Below are 21,719 nucleotides of genomic sequence, written 5' to 3' on the forward strand. Positions count from 1 at the left end.
GTTTAAGAGCCATTTGGATGTGGTACTCAGGGACATGATTTAGCAGAGGGTTTTTAAAGTTAGGGTACTATGTTTAGGCTGTGGTTGGACTTAATGATCTTCAAGGTCTTTACCAACCTGGGTAATTCTATGATTCTATGATTTTAATTTGGGGATCTGTTAGGCTAAAACTCCGTCCTTCCAACTTAGTCTAAAATAACCTGTAGTTATGGATCCTTTTCTCTCAATGTTTTCTGCAGTTAGGAGGGGAAAGCTGTGTTCTGATCTTGCACCAGTGTTCTTACTCTTTTATATATACCTTCTTCTGTCAAAGTCAGCTGGGGAGGTGGGGACAGATGATGTCCTACAGCCTCTTTGAATCTACATGTCACATATCATCAATTACTTTTTGACATGTTCAAGTAGTCAAACTCCATAATGAATTGCCGTCACCCTGATAGCTGATATGTACTGAAGGGTTCTAAAACGTTCACAATAAGTAGAGATTCTCTTCTTTGGTCCTCCAAGCAACAGCTTTATGGTGCTGATGAAGTAGTTTCATCAAGAATTCCTTTGACCTCTCAAAAGAGAAGTTCAAGCATGTAAATTACATTTGATGGTATAGAAATAGACCTTTATGCTTTACATACCATCTCTGTCCAATTAGAAGATCTTTATCCTAGAAGCTCAGCACTGACTTTAGTCATCTGTTGTTCAGGTTAATTATGTTCTTTAGGGATACTGAATGAAGCTGCTTCCCCTGTAAGACCAGTCTTCTAGAACTGTGATTTTGTTTTAAATCCCTTAAGTCCCACTTTGTTAGAAGCAGACAGAGAAATGAAGGAAACTTTTGCAAATTCATAGGCATTCTGTTAATAAAATTTTCTGAGTCAAAATAGGAGGAAAATGTTCTTCATAAGCACATTCAATGTATGGTGCACATACGTTCCATGACCTGAACTAGGTGAAACAGCCTTTAAAGTAAATAGCCATGCTATTTACTTGCTGAAGTTGATGGGACTTAGATAGCCAGGTTCCTTTGAACACTTATACCTTACAGGCTTGCAGGATGGTGAAGTCCTGGAGTGGGGAAGAATATAGTGTACTCAGAGCTTTTGGTGCAGGGAAAAGTATGGGAGGAATAGGGAATGCATTTCCTTTATGCAGGTTCTTTAGGTGCTGTTGACAACCTTGTTAAATATTTTAAAGCTTTTCCCCTTATAGCCTCAGAAGTTAACGTGCCTGGGTAAATCTCTTGGGCTGGGAACCTAAATTAACAACTATGTTGGTTCCTGGTGGAAGGAGATAAACAGTGCAGATTAATCAAACTCAAGGAAATGCTAATCATGATGTTGTCTGAATCTCAGAGAAGCTGCAGAGTTTGTTTATAGGTAAGGGAAGTGATTCTAGCCCTTCCTGCTTCTTTCTCTTCCTGCACTTAAAGTCCTATTAACCAGAATTCTTCCTTTCTGGTTTTCATTCTTAAATTAATAGACAAACCAGTGAGGGACAGGACACAGGTCAGGATTAAAGAAGATGAGTGGTAAGGAGCCCTCTCTTGGCTGTTATAGACCCTATTCAACATCAGTACGTTGAGTGTAGGAAATAAACCCTGAAAGAGTATCAGCATTGGTGGGCTATTGCTTTCTACAGTGCACCAAAGAACAAGTGAAGAGTAATAATAACTAAAAAAAGTTAATTACTGGGTCTTTTTGTTGGTGGGAGCAACAGGGTTTTGGATGAACCTAAAAGTTTGTGTTTAAGAAGATAGTCCATTGAGAAGTCCAAAACCAGAATTAGTGGTATTTAAGTCTTCTTGAGAAGCCTAGACATGTGTTTCTGGTAGCGTGAAGGATTTCACCACATTCAGGGAGAAATCCTGAGAGCAGAAATAGCACCCCAGTGGTATATCCTTTGGGTTGTACATCAAGGGGATAGATGTTCATTCTTGATTACCTCTCCTTGGCATATCACTGGGCCGTGTACTATATATGTGAATTGGCCTCAGCTGGACTTCAGAATATGGGTGTTTCAGCTTTTTGGTATTTCTTCCATTTTTTATTTCATTTATTTTTTTCAGGTACACCAGTTAAAATCTTTATTAATGTTGCTGATGTGAGGGCCTTGAAAAGGATTTCAATTTCTTCCCTTGCTACTCTTATAGAAATTTGGGAGAAAAGTTGCAAAACTGTAGATATTCTTCTAAGGTGTGACCAAGTGCCATGGTATGTGTAGAGGGATCTGCAGGTATTGTAAAGAAGGAATCTTTAAAGTAAGGCATCTCTTAGGTACTGGAATAGTCTCCCCAGGGAGGTGGTTGAATCGCCATCCCTGGATGTGTTTAAGAGCTGTTTGGATGTGGTGCTCAGGGATATGATTTAGTGTAGGGTTTTTAGAGTTAGGGTACTGGTTAGGCTGCAGTTGGACTTGATGATCTTCAAAGTCTTTTCCAACCTGGGTAATTCTATGATTCTTTTTACAGTTCTACTGATTGTATTCATTTTCCTGTCCTACTGCAGGCCTTGTTACAAGCTCATGACATTCAAGGTTTGCTTGTAAGTGATTTTCAGAGCAACACTTTTCTGCTGGTGAACCATGACAGTGACAGCGTACAATGGCATTCTGGATGTATGTTCTCTATCCAGTGTTATTAACCCTGTTGCAGATGGTCTGCGTCCTGAATAAGCGCTGTAACCCAAACCAGGTTATTTGTGTTTCTGCCTTTTGCCTTTGGGCTTGAGTAGGAGCCTTGAACATCCTCTCCATAAATATCTCTTGTAAAGAGGGTCATTAATTCTTTAAAATGTTTCACTGTCAAAATAGCAGCGTTAAGGGGTGTTTGTTTTCTTTTCACATTTTTTAGTAGTTTACAGAAAAGATCTTTTCTTTTTTTTGGCTTTCAGCTTCAGAAGCTTTCCTGATAAATACACTTGCCCACCTTGGGCAATGGCAAAAAGTTGGAATGGCAAATCCTGCCCTCACCCATGTAACATCACTGTTGTAAATCAGTTAGATTTACAACATTACAACGTTAGAGCAGGCTGTGTTTTCAGGCTGTGTGCCTGTGTAAAGCAGGAGGAGATGCGGGCCTTACATCTGATCATAGGCAGAGCTTTTCAGAGGCACAAATGGAAAGGAAGATATCAGTTACTGCTGTATGGCCATGCCTGGCTTCGCTACTTCAGCTTTATTCTTCTTCTTTAAACAGCTCTGATGAGGATGAACAAATAATGATAGCTGTGGCTCATTCAATCTACCTCTTCTGACACACCAGGGCTGATTGAAAGAAGGAGCAGGGACAACTTTGGTCAGCAGAAACAACAAATTTTATTAAATCTTCTTGAAGGACAGGTCCATGATAGAAAAAGGAGCAGACTTTGCAGGGCTGGTTTTGTTTTTTTTTTTCTTTTTCTCTTCAGAATCTCTAACACATTTTGCAAGATTAATTCCCAGCTAGCTCTAATTGGGAGATCTGCCATTGCCAGCGAGATTATTTGGGGGGATATTAATCATTTCCTCAGTGGTCAGTAGGAGGAGGAGCAGAGTTGACATCTCTGCTGCTTACCCATGATTTGAGATAACCTATCAACTCTTCAGTCATCAAGTACAGAAGCATTTTTAATGCTCTTAATGTACTGTTTTTATCACTCATTTGTGCTGATCCTTATGCAGCTCGTTCTCATTTGTTTGTGTACCCATTTTTCTGTGTCTTCTCTCTCTTGGTCTTTATCTCATTCTCCCATACATCCTTGTTGTTTTTTCATCATCCTTCCACTTCATCTTTGTGTTTACTCAGTCTCTGTTCTCTCTTTCTCTCTTGTTTTTTCCCCTTTGTAAACTTGCTTTTCTTTAGTCTTTTTTCTTTTTTTTTTTTTGTGTGTGTGTGCATGTCTCACTTCCTCTCTACTCTCTCTTCTCTACTCATCCTTTATCTCTTTCCCACTCTTTCTCTTTTTTCCAATTCCATTAGTGAAAGTAGATAATAACTTGTGAATTCAAGTGGAACTTCATTTCTGAAACCGTACACTCATGCTGGAACCCATTAAGCTCGATAGCGAGAAATGAGAGAAATCATAATTATCAGGCCAGTAAAATACATGAAACATAAAATTTGTCAGGGAAAGTAATTGAAATTATTGGAGCAGTTGGGTCCTGGTGCTGTGCAGACCCTCAATGATAATGGAAAGGTTACGGGCAATGTTTAGCAATGCTGATGAGGCCCAAGGTGACTCAACGCCACCACAGTCAGCAACTTTATGCTCTGCTTACATTAATTTGCTAATCCATCTTTGGAAATGGCCAGGCAGAGCAGTGCATTGGGGTTCATAGAACCTTTGCCAAAGAGCCAGTATAGGCAATGTTGCAAAACTTTTGCTTTCATTTTCCTATTGCTTTATCTCCCTCTCTTCTGTTCCTTTTCACATCTCTGCTTCTTTCCTCCTGTCTGGTCTTCCCATCCGTTTCCCTCCACAGCCATTGCAGGGTCTGTCTGTACAGTCACAATATGTTGATTATTTCAAGCTCATTCTGTAGCAGTCCTATCCACTCTTCTAGCATCCCCCTCAGAGGAGCTGTGTTTAATTGCAAACTACCAGGGAAGTATAGGAGCTGTTGCTGATGTTGCCTTTCTCTCTTTTTGGGTGGGGAGGCTAAATCAAAGAAAACTGAATTTGTCAGCATCCAAGCTGGACATAATACATTTATCTTTGGCCGTGCTCTCCCTTAACACTAGACGAGCCTTCGTCCAGTTCTTGATTTAAGAGATTGCTGGCACTGTTGGAGAGCAGCGCAGCCTTCAGTGCAGCTGATGGCTGGTTCAGTGCATACTAAGTATCCTTTTGGGTTTGGGGTTGTATAATGAAATGTTATTGCATTTGCTTCAGCAAGGCAGCCCTGAAAAATTGGCACAACCGTTGATCAGACAAGGTACAAAATCTACTCTCCCACTCTCATAAAGGCAAATGCTAATGAACTATTTGTTCTGAGCAGAGAGAACGATTTTGCAGGGCTCTTTGTATTTAAAAGAGGGGGAGAGGGAGAGGAAACAGCATCTGCTACTCTTTAGAGCCTGAAACAGCTTGTGTGAGTTACTGAATCATCCAGCCCTGTCTTTATTTCTGAAGTGTTGATGTGATCTGGAGGCAATGGCACAGGAGCCTGCACTTTCTCCTTAGGATTGTTGTGATCACTCAAGCCCTGATCTGAGTAGGCCATTACTATCTTTCTGTACCTGTCATAACCTTGCTGATCCATCCTCTGCTCATCGCATCTACAGGGGAGACTTTTTCACTCCACTAGTGCTTGGGCCCAGCCATGTGCAGAGCTCAGAGTGTCCAGGGTCTGTGTTCAAGTTGACTGAGGTGCTCTCTGCTGGGCACCTACTTTAGTCCTATCTGGCAGAGGTGGCATCACCCTGTTCTTCTCAAAGGACCTCAGAGCCCGATGGGGCTCATCTACATGGCTTGGGCAAGAAAGTAATTGTTCTATTGCATCTTAGAGGCCTTTTCCTACCATAAGGATTCTACAACTCTGTGAATCCGCATGAAAAGAGTGGCAGGATCTGTTACAGTGCCCCTAATAACCTTTTTCTCTCTTTAGCCCAAACTGTTACGTGCTTCCCTTGCTGAGGGACTGCTGCATTCCACTAGCACTCCAATGTAAGCAGTTCTATGGGCTGCACTGGCAGGAGGACTGCGTTCTCCAGCTAGGTGCACTGCTAAGAAAAATAATAGGAAACACGATAAAAACAAAAATGCAAATTTTAATGAAATGAAATCCCCTCTCCAGCAATTACTCCTAAGCTGTGGTGGCGAGCCTGTCATTTTCACAGCAGAATGCAGTTAGCTTTACTAGATTTCAAACCCCAGAAAAAAAAAAAAAGGTATTTAACGAGGTGTCCGAGCAGCCTCTTAGAAGCAACAGCGGGAGTAGCACAGCTTATTAAGGCTGATGCCTTGGTTCAAAGCAGAGCTCCTTATTATGGGGAGTATGTTACACATAGCTTGTGTGAGGGGTCCAGTTGTAGATGTACCTTCTATTACATTAATATTTCTTTGATGGCGATTATGAAACCTCAGTGCTGCAATTCAGGAATAATCTGTGGTTGTTTTTTCTGGCAACCCCTTCCCCCCCCCCCCCAAGAAAAATAACACCCTTGTGGGGAGGCACTGGCTTTAAGAAGTCTCTGCACAGTTCTGTCAGAGAAAACAAGAAATCAACAGCTGCGGTGCCAGTGGATAATAGAGAAGTTATAAGGCACCGGAAGAAAATGAGACATCATTACAAATGGCCTGGGAGCAAGAATTATCACCAGCTCTCACAATGGCTGGAATGCTCTTTCCCCCTGACACTTGGGAAGATAGCCTTCACGTTTCAGGGACTGAGATTATATTGGTATTTCTGTCCCTGGGAGCCTGGCTTCTCTAAGTGGTTGAGAGAAGTTGTAAGCAAGCCCAGGGGAAGATGAAAGAGGGGATCGTTTTCTTCCTTGCTGAATTGTTGTGGGGTTTTTTTGCTTCTGGCAAAATCTGAGCCTGCTGTTCCCTGGCAGCTTGAGCGCTGCTCCTTCTGTGTTGGCTCAGCTCAGGAGGGTGAGCAATGGCTCACCAAGGCAGAAGGATGTAGCATCCACATTCATATATTTGCACTCCCCAAGAGGCAGTGCTATGCCCTGAGGTGGTCTGGGAAGCATCTCCAGTGGTGCCAGATACCCTGCTCCATTCTCCAGCCAAGCAGTGTCTATAAAGCAGCAGCTTTCTGTTGGCGTCATGTTGCCAGTCCCTGAATTTATGATGAGCCTCGTGAGCATCCCTCTGCCCTGAGCAGCAGCAGCAGATGACAAGATTTTGTGCGAACTTCAGCCCTCTTTATTTGTTTAAAATACACAGAATAAAAAATGGTTTCCTGCTGTTCTGGTTGCAGGAACATATCTGGAAATACGTAGAATGCATTTATAATCTCAATCCCGACATCACATTTACAGAGGGAAAATTAGAAAGAAGTTGATTTTATTAAGTTGCGTTATGATTTTTAGGGCACGGTTAATAATTTTTTGACTTGGCGGCAATTTGCTACTTGAATGGAGCTTCAGAATGGTTGCTTCAAAATATAAGTCTCAGATGATTCCAGTATTTGAAAGGAGTGTATGAACCGGAGGGAGAACGACTGTTTACAAGGGTGGATAGAGATAGGACAAGGGGGAATGGTTTTAAACTAAGACAGGAGAGGTTCAGGTTAGATACTAGGAGGAAGTTTTTCACACAGAAGGTGGTGACGCACTGGAACAGGTTGCCCAAGGAGGCTGTGGATGCCTCATCCCTGGAGGCATTCAAGGCCAGGCTGGATGTGGCTCTGGGCAGCCTGGTCTGCTGGTTGGTGACCCTGCATATAGCAGGGGGTTGAAACTCAATGGATCATTGTGGTCCTTTTCAACCCAGGCCATTCTATGATTCTATGATGGTATTAATTCCTCTGGGATCGTTATGGGAACTGAAGTCCAATATTCTCTCTAAACTTGTGCTGTTGCTGTAGTTTTTGTTGAGGTTATTAACTGGGGTAGATTAGTTTGTTTCCCTGTAGCAAGCTGTTTTCTCTCTTGTTCTCAGACCTCGTGTAGTAGCAGAATTGAGAGTTGTGTAGGTTGAAAACGCTACCAAATAACATTTATGTTCAAGAAAAGATCATCATTCTTGTGATGAAGAGATGAGGGGAGGAGTAGTTCTGAAACTGCTTTTCTTCCAGTCGAAGCCCAAATAAGTTTTGGTGGCAGCAGTGAAGTTTCTTCACTTCAAAACTTTATTTTTCTTTTCAGTTTTAAAATTGATATCAAAGCTGCAGAAAAAGAAGACTCTCGAGTGGCTCAATCTGCATATTTTCTCATTAAAAAAGGGAAAAAAAAACATATAGTAGATTTCCATGTGATAATATGAATAGTCCAGATTTTTATTTTATTTTTTTAATGGACTTTAATTTTAAACAAGACTGATCCTTCAGCACGGTTATTTATAACTCCCAGCACTTAATTAAGTCCAGTGAGAAGGACTGACTAAGTGGGAGCATCTCGACCTGAGCTAGCAAATGGCAAGCAGAAAATTAAGTGTTGAGATGGGCTGGTAAAGGGTTGCTTTCAGCATTCTGCTGTCCCTTTAAATCTCTCAGTATACAAGCATGGCAATGCAGCACACTATGCAGGGCTCCTGCTTCTGGTACTCTCTTAAAATGTCAATTTTAAGAAAAAAAATGTCTCGAGGTCAGTCTTTTGAGGTCTGGAAATGTGTCTGCTTGTGTGGGTGCTTCTGGCAAGCAGTTCGTAGACGCCAGTGCATCAAAGTGTCTAAACAACAGGGCATAGCTGGGAGCAAGCCGGAAAATGAACTGCAAGGAGAGGGGCTGCCTAGTGCATATTAAACCAACTCACAGGCAGAAGCGATCAAAGAGAAAAGGACCTGGTTGTGATCCACTTCGGCCTTCTGTAGTATGTGTGGTGTGAGGGAGTGAGTGTTAAAGGTGTTGTACCTGTCTGAAGAAAAGTGACCCATGCCAAGGGAACATCTGGGCTCCATATACACAAGGCAGGACTCAGGGACAGGTGGTTGTGGAGCTGCTGCCATTGTATGCTCTCTTTTTAGCCTGTGAGCAATCTGGCTAGTATTTTTTTTCAGATTTCAGCATGATGTTGTAATTAAAGCCCCAAAGAGCTCTGGCACTGGGAGGCATGGATTGTACCCCGACTCCTCCGTACATCCTCTGTGTGATTGTCAAACCATTTAGCTCTGCCTGGGCAGGTAGTTGAGAATACTGCTGAAGTGCTTTGGGACTCTCTCATTTTTCAGGTTGCTATAAATTCCTATTAGAACAATATGGTGATTGCTTGTGCAGGCAAATATTACAATATTTCCACTGACTGTTTCCACAGAAAATGAGTATTTTACCCTAAGGTAAAACAAAGAAGCAATAATATTTTGGTGTTTGTAGTGAACCCCTTTGTTTTTATGTGACAGAAGTAGGCCCAGTCTGCTAGAAGTGTAGAACTATGGAATATCCTGAGTTGAAAGAAGCCCCCAAAGGTCAGTGAGTTCAATTCCTGACTCCACACAGGACCATCCAAAAATCAAACCTGATGTCTGAATCAAACCCTGTGTTAGCACAAGGCAATCCAAGTCATGTGAATTACTGTTTTTTGGAGTTCCTGGGTCCCCCCAACACATCCTTTCCATCTTTCTGGTCTTGCTGGATATGCAACTGGAAGAGCAAGTTCCAGAGCTCCAGAACACGGAGGTCATGGATGCTTCTAAATTGGAAATCTGGAGAGAAGGGATTTGCTCAGACCTTGCTGTCAGAATCACTTTGGAAAAGGTGCTTTGTCATTCATTTATGGGCTTTAGCACAGCTGACACCTAAGAGTCCACAAAATGGAATGCTGCCAATGGCATAAAGCTATAATATTTGTCCAGTTTTCTGCAGGCTGGTAAGAGTTTGTCTTGAGCAACATGGAGTTTGGTCTTTTTACATGAAGTTACAATATATCTGCTTTCTTGTCGCAACTTTTTGGGGTCTGGGCTCAGCTCTGTCTGCCTTAGTGGCTGTATAGGCATGTCCCAGAAGGTGGATGATCTGTAAAGCTGTCAGCAGCAAACAGCTTGCAACATTGGGATGAAATTGGTGTTTTCTTGTTTTCCTCATTCCTCTTAGAGAATGAGTCGGCATCTGGTAGAACAAAGTCCCTGACCCTGCTTCAGGTGTTATTCCTTGGATTATTCTGCTTCTCCCTCTTAGCATTATAACATGCAGTCATGTCTAAATCAGTTAAAGCAGTGGTATGACGAAAGCTGTTCCCATACTGATGGACCAGACACATGGCCAGAGAAAATACTCGTCTGTTGCAGAGCACAGCTGGCATGGAAGTTAATCACTGGCCATGCGTTGAACCAATTCAAGCAGAGACAAATCTTCATAGATTTCAGTGGACCTTCAATATATTACTGTTTTCTAGTTATTACTTCATTTCAGAAGGCTGGAAAGGCTTGTGGGGATCTGCCTTTTAGAGAGATGTCTTGGTATATGAAGACCTCTCCCACCCTGTCATTGTTGCCTGTTGTGGTTTGGATTTGTGAGAACTGGTGGATGAGGAGAATTGATTTGACAAGTCCAAGATTTTCTCATAGTTGTTGTTCAGAGCTACTTGCTGGCTAACGCCCATAAACATATTACTGGCTTTGCAATAATCCTTAACTAATAATGTGTTTTCCATCAGTTCACTGAGTCTTATTATACTTGCTGGTCACTGTACTCCTAGATCACACAGTGATGTTGTTCTTGCAGGGAATATTGCACTTCTCTCATACAGTTTTTAATGAATTCAGAAATTTCCTGTCTTCTCATGAAGTAACTTATCATGAAGACTCCTATCAGGGAATTCTTAGGCTGGTGCACTTGCTGTGAGTGAGCAGATGACTGAAGTTACTTTGTGTCACGTGCACACATTTGTGGAACAGTATTTTTGCACTAATCACTTAGATGTTGGTTTCTCTGCAAGACTTTGTGTCTTCAGGTAATACATGTCCATGCAGGACAGGTCAGTAGCCACGGCACTGAGGGTTGTTTTGTTCTACACATGCTGCTCCTTACGTACTGTAACTGTAACACTTGTGGTTGTGATGGGTGTTAAGTTGCTTGTGTTGTATTTTCCGTAACTCCTTTTAGGCTTACTAGTATTTCTTCCCCGTTCTGACCTTAAATTACCTGGAAAGTTCATGTTCTAAGTGCAGTTATCACAACTGCTAAGTAAGGAACCTCCCCCTGAGAAAAACAAAACAAACCAAAACAGAAATGCCAAACAGTGCACGGAGGAAATGGAACACATGATTGCTCAGGGAGATCTGCAAATCATGGTGAGAAAGAACCAGGCAGGTTCCCCAAGGCTCTGTCACCTGGAAACTCAGGTGGAAGTGTTGATACTGGAAGCTCAGAGAAAGTGAACAGCAGGAGCTTTTACTACAGTAAGAATTCACAACATATCTTCATACATGCAAAGCCAGGGACAAGACAAAGCCTATTTATGGAAGAGTGATATTCTGGTGGGAAATTCCATTTTGTTTCTGTTGAGTCGAATTGTTAAATGTAGAGAACCTCACTGCTGTAGCTACACTTTCTTGCTAACACACTAGTTTTGTTGGACTCTGAAGGGCATGCACCTGTGGTGTGCCAGCATATGGTACTTCCATTTATTTAGGTACTGTCGTGTGTTGAACTACGTGTTAGTGACAGCTACCTTACATAAAGATGCTAATTATGTAATTAAGGCAACAGGAGACAAGACTTAAGGGTTCCGTTTCAGCTGCAGGCATGTACTTTATCTGAGACCTTGGGAAAACATTGAAGTGCCTCTTGGATAAATAAGGTACAAGCTTGCAAAGTAAAATAAATAAATACATTATTATTCTTCCTTTTCATCTTTTCCCTGTGTTGCAATTCTAGTTATTTTGTATTTTCAGGTGGGCCTTAGTTTCTTCTTATAAGGCATAAAGAATATTTTGTGCAATGGAGCAGAGTTTCTTCTTGAAACAGGAGTGCCACAGCACTACTCCTTATCTGCTGAAATACACTGCTCCTATTGTCAATAATGAAGGTCATCTCTTTGCACATTGGAGATTTCTATTGGATTCCTATGAGGAAGACATGGGAAATTCCTACAGTTAGGTGTGAGAACATGAGGAAATGTATGGAGCATTAGGGCACAAAAACTAGACAAGCCATTGCGCCTTCCTAGTGAAAGGAAACTTTATTTTCTACTTAATTGTTTTCCAGTGAAATAACATGACAGTGCTGCCTGCCCCCACATGAGCTGTCTTAGTGACTTGTGGGTTGTGAACACCTGCTCACACCTTATGCTGCACCATATCAAGAATGTGAAATTCCACGGGAAACTGAAAGAGCTCAAACACACCAAAAGCATTGCTGCTCTGCAGCCCCCTCTTCTCTTTAGACTGGGGCCATCCTGTGTACCAAAATTATCCTGTACGTCTTTCAGATGGTATGAGATTCTGAGAGTGCTTGTGAAAGCCCTTTTTTGAGTGCATCAACTGTTCTTTATGCAATTGCTCTGAGCTGTTGCTATACATCTGTTTAACATTCCTGACTTGTTTCAGATCTAAAGTTTTAGGTATTTAATGCAAAACAATAAGGGGGAAAAAATACCCTCTCACCAGTCATTTGTCTTCATCACAAGAGGTGCTCATCCCTGGTTTCCATGGCGATCGTGCAACTCAGTGATTTGTTGAAGTTCACACCTCCCTCTCAGCTACAAGAGAGGAGATGCTAAAGGAGAGGCCAATGTAATTACTAACCTTACAGCTCTCCAGCAGCCCTGGGGCTTATCTGCTTCCATCAAGAGAGGGCTGTGCCTGAAGTATGGGAACCCGACAGTAAGAGCAGTTATGCTTCATGAAAGGCTGAGGAGGGGCCACAGGAAGCCAAAGGTGAAAGGTTTGCTTACCTCTAGAAGATACCGAGCATGAGGTACACGTGGGATATTTTGTACCACATTAAGTGTTGCAGTTAGGAAGGTCCAGAAGATGATCCCGCATATATTTTGTCTCACACTACAGTCAGAAGTACTCATATATAAGAGAGAATCTGGAATAGCTCCACCTGAAATAAGTGCTATTATACACCCATAAAGCAAGGTATACAGCAAAGTGAGACATTTGATGTCAGTACCATTGCTGGTGGGCATGCAAAACGAGCAAAAATACATAGGCAAGGGATGAAAGTTAGATCTGGAAGAAGTGCTTACTGCTCATGAGAAAATTCTTGGTCCAATTTAATCTCTCAGATGGTGTGAATGGTGGTGCATAACAGTTGAAGAGAAGGAACTAGGAAGGAGAGACTTTTGTTTATTGTAGCTCACTAGCATTTTCTTCGTTCTCTTTTCCTTGACTGCACTGTGGAAAAGAAAAAGGAAAATTAGGACAAAAATCCAATGAATCCTCTGTGGGCAAAAGTACAGGAGTAGGGGTAGGGGTCTCAAGCTGTTTTCCCCTTCAGCTCTCTAGGAGCTACTCTGCACTGTAAATTCTCCTGAATGTTAAAGCTCTCCGTAGAGTTATTTCTGGTCCTTCATTCCATGATGGAGGGAAATGCTGAATGACTCTGAGCTCTCAGCCTCTGAGTAAGATTTACTGTCACTTTTTGTCCTTGTTGTCTTTCCAAAGTGGTCATTTGGCTACAGCAACTATATATGCATTTGTATTTGATTTCTGCGGCCCTGGAGATTTTAAGAGAAGAAATTCGTATAAATTCATCGTGTGTCAAAGACCTGCTTGTTTGCCTTAGATCTTTTAACAATCCTGTTCCACTTCCCACTTTCCTTCTGTATTCTCTATTCAGCTCGAAAAATCCATGTTTGAGCCAAAGGGGATTTACGTGGTAATAGTTAACTTCAGCAGATAGTTTTATTGTTGTTCTTTTTTCTTTCAAGGTTTTTAAACAAATATATAGAATCAGAAGACTCTGGGGAATGTTTTAAGATTCAGAATTGCTTGAAGCAAATGAACAGTGGTGTAAAGGAAAACAACTGTAAAGGAGGAACCCAAGCAAGTACCAAAGGCTAGTAATTCCATGTGAATAGTAATGAGTATCTTGTAGCCTTTTTTAGAGCCAAAGAGGAGCCACTGGCTGGGCAAACAGATGAGAGTACAGGCAACTTCACACACTTCTAGAGTTAGGAAGGAGTTCAAATGCCTGCAGACCATCACTTGTATCTAAGATATTTGGTGTGTGCTGTCTTTGAAATGAGAACTGATTTGACTTGAGCCAAAACCAGAGCCATTGTTTTCAGTATAATGAAAACACAGTACTGTGTATTTCTCCAGCATCTTTTATCCTAGCTGATGTATTATATTTTAGTCTAGCAAGGTAAACCTGAAGAGTTTCCAGCACCTGATGTTCCCTGTGTGTCACTTGCATGTCCCATATCTCTCTTGCCTATGGACCATCTTTGCTTCCCAAAACTGTGCTTAAGATTTTGCCATCGCAGGAACGTTCCAGTTAAGAGTGAACTGGCTGTGAAACACTCAAGCCTGACAGACGTGGTGCTAAGAGCAGAAGTACCTCGCTTGTCAAGTATTAATATCACTGAAATTTTACCAAGATCTGCTATATAAATCATTCGCTCCTTCCAGCCATCCCACATGCCAGCTTGTCTGTAGTCTTCAGCAGTTAGATAGCCACAGTGGAGGACTGCTTCTGGTTCTGTAACACAATTAATTAATTATGAAGACTATTTTAGGAACCTTATTTCCTTCCAGCTTCCTGCAGCCATGCAGTAACGTACAAGAACAGTACATGCAAATGTTATCAGTCATTCCCTTACTATTGTGGCATTAAACCTTGTCACCCAGAAGTCACTGCAAGGCTCATCGTATGATCACAGCATTGAAGTGTTCATGTATTGTCCGCTGCAGTTCTTCTCAAAGTACTATAGAACCTGTAATTACTGCAGGGAGAACAACATTTTACCTATTAAGCCAGGAAGCAGTCAGAAGCATTGTCTAAAGCATTGTGAAAACGCTTACAGGAAAATTGCTACTAGTTCAATTAAACCTAATATCGAAGCAGGTGGTTGACTGAGCAGACAAGGTTGTGGTGGCCAGATTTGGCATTTACTGCTGTTCCATACAATTTGTACAGTATTGGTCTCAACAAATGTCAATAAAAGGGTGGAATCTTTAGCTTAGTTTTCAAAACTCATTCCGCTGTTGAATCTGAAAAGGTGAACTAAACTAGATCTGAGAGTTAAGGACCGCAGCATCTTACCTCAGAACTAGGCAGAGCTTTTGGCCTAAGGGTGAAGCAGGAGTAAAACCAGAAGTCTGAGAAACAGAGGAATTGTGGAGGCAATCTATCTTCTCCCCTATTTCTTTCCTGTGGATCTGATTGCTTGATTCACCACCTGGAAATGCTAGTGGGGAGATGGAGGGTGCAAGCAGGGAGGCAGAGAAGAACAGCTTTATAGAAGCATCACCTGACTTGTGCAGAAATGAGGCAGGAATGCTCAGGTCTACGGGAATCCAGCAAGAGCAGCTGTTTCACACAGAGGCAGAGTACCTCTGACCCAAGGCAGAAATGAGTTGATCAGAAGTATATTGCTCATGAGAGCCCTCAGAGGCTGTGGGATTCTACTTGTAACACTCTCCATAAACCAGGATGTACTTGTTTTTAGGTGAGGGTGGAAATTTTCAAAGAGAACACTGTGTGAGAAGGGCTGTGTTGCCACCTGTTTGCTTGCACTTCGTCTCTGCTTCTCTTTCCTTGCAGCAAGGACTAGAGGAGTGCAGGTAGTTACAAAGCAGGGCAAGAAAGATGTTTTTCTGCCTAGCTTACGGAGTGGCATGAAGTTCCAGGCTTTGAAGTGTTTCCTCTTTTGTTCCAGATAAACATATTCCTGTAAGGAGTTCTTGTTGGTTGTGCTTTATTTTTAGCTTATCTAGTCTACCGGCCTTAGAGCTAGTCTCTCCAACATCTGTAAAGATGTATGTGTTCACAAATAACAAGTAAAGGCTGAGATGTGATCCAAATGAAGAAAGGCTGCAAACCCAATGAATAAATTCCTGTGGTCCATGGGAATGTATAAAACATTGTTGTCTTGATGGAAGAGAGGAGATTCAGAGGGCAGGAAACGTGGGCACAGTGCTTTTCTTAGTGGGCATGCAAGTGAGTTCATAAATATCAGAGCCTGAGAGAGGCAAAACTTGGGAGCTTGCAACTCTGTTTGGTCTTGTAGACTGGAGAGCCTTGACTTACGTAGGCTTGCGTAAGGGAGAAGATCTAAAAGCAGTGTTCTGGTTGTTGGAGAAGCAGAATGCAGTGTTACCATGGCAACCTGAGATGTTCTGTGTTCGAAGGGAGATAAGAGTTTTTAGAAGTCTGTTGAAAAGTCTTAACCGGGGTGGGTGTGCTGGCAAATGGCTCTTCAGAACAGCAGTCACCTGAGCACAGGCACAATAACACTGTGAGCAGTAGTTGCAGCCTATCTGGAGTCTCCTGTGCATGAGTGCTTAAATCTATGAGGAAAAAATAAATATATAAAATTGAAAAGGACGTGAGTTGTATAAGAGTTGTAATCTTTCATTCTCTTCAGCTTAATCTTTTTTCCTAGGTCTAAGGTACCTCTGTTCATTCACGCACTGAGGAATGAATACGTGCTTCTGTAAAACGTTCTCTTATTTTAAATCATGAAGAAATTACATTTAAATTATCCTGTAGATAGATCTAATTCATTTCCAAACTCTGCGGTAGGCACTTTTTCTTTGGTGGCAAGGCGACCATTTGTACTGCATTGCATCTGGAAATCCTCTCCCTGTGTTTTGGGGAGGGCACAGTTTGGGGGTACTTGTGGGTCTCGTGGATGATTGAAACTTTCACTAGAGCAGAGCTTAAATCATTAGAGTGCTGTGCTCTCCATAAGTTTCCCCCTGTAGCTTCAGGGGGATTAATCTGCTTGGGTCATTTCTGACAAAAGTTTGTCTAACCTTAAAAACCAGAAACTCCTGGCAGAGAGATTGTATAACAGCCCGAGGTAGAGCGAACTTCTAGTTCTTATTCTTGCAGATAGAAATTTCTTTTGAATATCTTATCTAATTCTGTTCTGTTGCAAATTAAATTAATTACCTCCTGTTCTATCCTCAGCAGACATGGAGAACAATTGATCACCATCGTTTTTGCTACATTTTACATAATGAGAGACTGTTATCATGTCATACCTCAGGTTTTCCTAGACTAAACAAGCAGTTCTTGTTTTTTTCACCCTTGTACTCCTACAAATTCTTGAACCTCAGTGCTATGCTTATGACTCTTCTTTACCCAAGTCTTCAGGTGCAGAGGCAGGTTCTGGGTGGGTGATGCTCAAAGATAATGATAGAGTCACGATGAGATGCTAAGCGTGATGCTGCCTTTTAGAAGTAACATAACAATAAACATAAAATGGCGATCATCACATGTCACTCATTTGATATAGCATTCTTGACAGCCAGCAGGGCTGTTTAAACCCACATCCTTATATGGAGTCTGCTTCTGTGAGTGCTCCACTGTATTGGCTAGGCAGGTTATTTTTCTTTTTATGTATATTAATGGTGAAATGGTGAGCGGGGTAACTGGGTCTTTCTTTGAACCACTCAGAAGGAGCAATAACATGTGGGCACAGTGTGACTGGGCAGTGAGCAGAATAACCTTTCCAGCCTTGTAAAAAATCGTTACTATGTCCAAATACTAGAAGTGATTCTGGGTCACTAAAAGTTGCTCAGTATTGTGAATTGTTGGCAGAGATACTGCTGTTGTTAGCTCCGACTGGTGCCCTACATGGACCCATGTTCTCTTTCTCCTGGAAACACTAATGGAGGGTGTTTGCTTGGTTAATTGCAAAGACAGAACCCACAAATCAGCACCTTCTCCTGAAAAGAGGCCCTTCAAATGTTCATGTTTTAGATAGCCACTATGAGGCTGAAGCTAACTTTATTCACAAGGGTGTTTTGAGCAGCTTTGGATGAAGAATCAATCACAGACTTACAAAACAAATGTTACCCTTCTTTCTCTCTGGGAATTGTCTGTGAACATTGTGTGATCTTCTTGAATAATTCAGCATTCAAAATCATTTGTCAAATAATTTCCATGAATAATTTTTGACTTACAGCTTGTCTATGATCTATTTATTGTGAATATTTGAAATCAGATCTGACTGATGAGCTCTGATTGCACACACTGGTTACCTAGAGTAGCGCTAGTCCCTGATGGGATGGGCCTAGTCCTTTGAAGCGCATTTTTGCTGCAAATGCTTATGATTAAGAATTTGAAATTCACTCTTCACAAATAATCTCCAATGGCTGCTAAAATTTGCTGTTTCTGTGAACATTTCTGCCAGTAAACTCATTAGCTAGAATAATTGCACACACACACAAAAAAAAAAACCACAAAAGGGGAGGAAAGCAAAGCAGACCAATTTGTTTTCACATCGGAACGAACATTGCTGAAATATTCCAATGTTCCCCTGGTCCTTTGGGACTTAGATATGTGAGAGTAGTTTGTGATCTTGATAGGCTTTTGTTTTCCTGAAGCTTTAGCAGCCCTTATTTAGTTGTTGGGTTCAGCTCCCACCCAGTTCCTATTAGGCAGACAGAAAGCGAGGACATAGAAAGCAGCACATGCTTTCTGCATAACCACAGAACTGCAGAGGGTTAAGCATGATATTTAGAGATACGGTTCCAGCAGATTATTTGTACCTGTTTATTGTGCAGTGCTTTAAGACTTCTTGGTGAAACAGAGCAGGTACCTGAGTTCTAGGGATGCCACGGGTTCTGATTTTATTGCTCTCAGTTACTTTTATGTTTCTGCAGAGGGAAAAAGAGAGAGAGCCTTTCCTTTATTTTTTGTTGGAACCAGGAAGCCGTTTTGGTGTTGGCTGATTAGCTTTGGGTATCATGTTTAAGTAGATGCCTAGATATAAATTTGCTATCCTCCTGTCAGCTTTGGTTCCCTTTGGTTTGGTCCCTTTCCTTCTTTTTCTCTTTTCCCCACTCACTCAGGACATAAACTTTAATGATGAGATTTCATGCTCAGTCAAGTTTTTGAAAGCCACTTATGAAGCATCAATCAGATTATATACCTGCCCTGGCTGGGTGGCTGCTTTTCCCTCCCTACAAGGGGTTGATGGTCAAAATACATAATGAGCTACCACTGACAGCCTATCAGACTTCCATCTCTTCCTGTCTTCCTCAGAAGCCTCTGCAAATGATGGCTTAGTCCATCACTATGCAAACTGTTAGTACTTAACATTGCTCCACAGAGTATGATTGTTTCCTTTGCTTCATAGAATCATGGAATCTTATCTTATAATCTTATAATCCTTAGAGTTGGAAGGGACCTGTAAAAGTCATCTAGTCCACCTCCCTTGCAATGAACAGGGACATGCACAGCTAAATCAGATTGTGGGGCCTGATCCAGCCTCACCTTGAAGGTCTCCAGGGACAGGGCATCCACTACATCTTTGGGCAACCTGTTCCAGTGCTTCACCACCCTCACTGTAAAATACTTCTTCCTTATAATCAACCTAAATCTACCCTCTTTAAGCTAAAAACCATTTCCCCTTGTTCTGTCACCACAGACTCTGCCAAAGAGTTTGTCCCCTTCTTTCCTGTGGCTCCCCTCTATATACTGAAAGGCCGCTATCAGGTCACCTCGGAGCCTTCTCCAGGCTGAACAGCCCCAGCTCTCTCAGCCTGTCCTCACAGGAGAGGTGTTCCATTCCATGGATCATTTTTGTGGCCCTCCTCTGGACACGCTCCGGGTCCATGTCTTTCCTGTATCGAGGACTCCACATCTGGATGCAGTACTCCAGGTGAGGCCTCACCAGCACAGAGCAGTGGGGCAGGATCACCTCCCTCAACCTGCTGGCCACGCTTCTTTTGATGCAGCCCAGGATATGGTTGGCTTTCTCGGCCTTGAGGGCATCCCCACAGCTTGGTATCATCAGCAAATTTGCTGAGGGTGCACTCAACTCCACTGTCAATGTAATTGATGAAGATATTAGAGAGTATCAGTCCCAGTGCTTACCCCTGGGGAATGCCAGATATCCACTGATATCCATCCAAACTCTGAGCCATTGACCACCATTCTCTGGACTTGTTCCTGCAGCCAGCTCTTCATCCGTTGAACAGGTGTTGTGGGGTACTGTGCCAAAGACCTTACTGAAGTCCAGATAGATGACATCAGCGGCCCTTCCCTTGTCCATTGTTGCATTGACATCATCATAAAGCAAGCAGAATGTGCCCTTGGTGAAGCCTTGCTGGCTCTCCCATATGATTTCCTGCCTTCCATGTGCCTCAGCATAGCTTTCAGGAGGATCTGCTCCATGATCTTTCCTGGTACAGAGGTGAGACTGACAGGTTGGTAGCTCCTGAGGTCGTCCTTTTTACTCTTCGTAAGAATGGTGTGATGTTGCCTTTTTTTTCAGTCAGCAGGGACTTTACCTGATTGCCATGACTTTTCAAATATCAAATTGGCTTGGTGACTACATCAGCCAATTCCCTCAGGACTCTGGGATGCATCTCATTGGGACCCACAGACTTGTGGATGTTCAGGTTCCTCAGGTGGTCACAAACCTGATCTTTGCTTACAGTGGGAGGGATGTTGCTTCCCCAGTCCCCTCCTACCAAACCAAGCATTTGAGGGCTGTGTGATGAGCAGTTATCAGAGAAGACAGAGGCAAAAAAAATAAGTATCTCAGCCTTCTCTTTGTTGTTACCAGCTTGCCTGCATCATTCGGTAGAGGAGATATGCCCTCCACACATTTACACTGCCCCACATGTCCACTGACATGTGAGCTGTCTTTAACAGCCTTTACAGAAAAGACCCACTCAGTGTCTTCCTCCTTTATTTCCATACTTCTGCCACTGGCTTTGCATGGGATTTTGTGTCTCTCAGCACATTTTTACCACAGCTGGGTCAAGAGTCTCGTTTTTCTGTTAGTCTTACTGTATGACCTCTGGTACTCTGGAGAAACAAAGGAGAATGTTCCCACAAACAATATAATTAATTCAGCCACACCGGGACTGGCACTGATAAAGGCCAGGGCGCAGCAGCTTCCAGTTCACTTTAGGTAATTATGGCTCCTAACTTGTAGTAAAGATGTTTGGAAACTACTGAAGACTTGCCTACACAAGAGCTTGAAGCTTTAGGGTGTTTACAGTTCTAGAGACATAACCTGCAGAAAATCCCTTTCTACACCTTGTCTTCATGTGCTGGGCTCTTGTGCTAATGCTTTCTGTCTTCAATTGACGGGAAGAAAAAGGCTGTTGGTGGTACGTGTGCTTGTGGAATGCCTCAGGTTAGTAAGTCTTAGCTCTAATCTGAAGTCATTTCTATAAAATACTATATGCTGTATATACTACAGTATATACCATCTTTGATGCTGTGTGAGCAGTTCTTCCAGACTGCCCTGCAGCATTTCAGCTCTGAATGGCACTCACTCCTTGCCCCACAGTTGGTTACTGCCAGCTGAGGGCCAGAGAGAGCAAAAGGAGACAGTAATTCCAACTAGATTTACTGAAGTTTGTTTTTCTAATTCCTGTGCCAAGGGAACAGCATTCCCTAACTATATTCAGCTATGGATTTCTGAGGTCAGCCTTATCTACTGCACCGTGCTGCTTCACTCATTAGACTGCAGAATACTGGCATTTAGTTGAGTCCTTCTGTCCACTCCATTTCCAGCTCAGCATTATTATTTGTCAGATGCTGACTACCCAACTGCTGTTTTAAATGACCTTTGTAAATGTAAAAAGTATAATACACAAATATTGCTCATTCAATAAGGAAGTACGGATAATAGCTAAAAAAAGTCTCATTGCCCAGCTCTGATGTAGGATATAACAGCTCTCATAACATATTTTGACTTCTCCTAACAATATAAAATAGGAAATACGGAGAAATCATTGTATGATTTCAAATGATAAAGAGATCTTACAGAGGGAAAGGGCTAATCACTAACATTTAAGTTTGGTCAGGAAACTATGACAGCAACCACAGCTCTTGAAAAAGTGCCTCAGAAGTTATTAGTTCTGTAGCTGATATAAACAAACCTCCATAATTGTTAGATGTACAGTCCAACCAACACTTGATGACTTTGAGTATGAAATTAATTCCCCTAAATAATGAACCTTCTCTTTGCCAAATGGATTTGGAATTCTGTTGTT

The 21,719-nt window shown here is 42.1% G+C and overlaps 1 protein-coding gene and 1 long non-coding RNA gene across 4 annotated transcripts in view; one reads left to right on the forward strand and one right to left on the reverse strand.

The window, feature by feature from the left end:
* Positions 1 to 21,719, forward strand: part of LSAMP (limbic system associated membrane protein) — a 909,725-nt gene that overhangs the window by 379,397 nt on the left and 508,609 nt on the right. The gene's annotated exons all lie outside the window — the stretch shown is intronic.
* LOC107320325 lies at positions 14,018 to 19,743 on the reverse strand. 2 transcript variants are annotated; one of them, XR_001558220.2, is made up of 3 exons: positions 19,582 to 19,743; positions 18,252 to 18,359; positions 14,018 to 16,040 (listed from the first exon to the last, which is right to left on the reverse strand). It is a non-coding gene; the product is annotated as an uncharacterized LOC107320325 (long non-coding RNA). The 2 variants fall into 2 exon arrangements; XR_001558222.2 differs by lacking the exon at positions 14,018 to 16,040 and adding an exon at positions 17,958 to 18,133.

This window comes from Coturnix japonica, chromosome 1, assembly GCF_001577835.2.
Source record: "Coturnix japonica isolate 7356 chromosome 1, Coturnix japonica 2.1, whole genome shotgun sequence".
Lineage (NCBI taxonomy): Eukaryota > Metazoa > Chordata > Aves > Galliformes > Phasianidae > Coturnix > Coturnix japonica.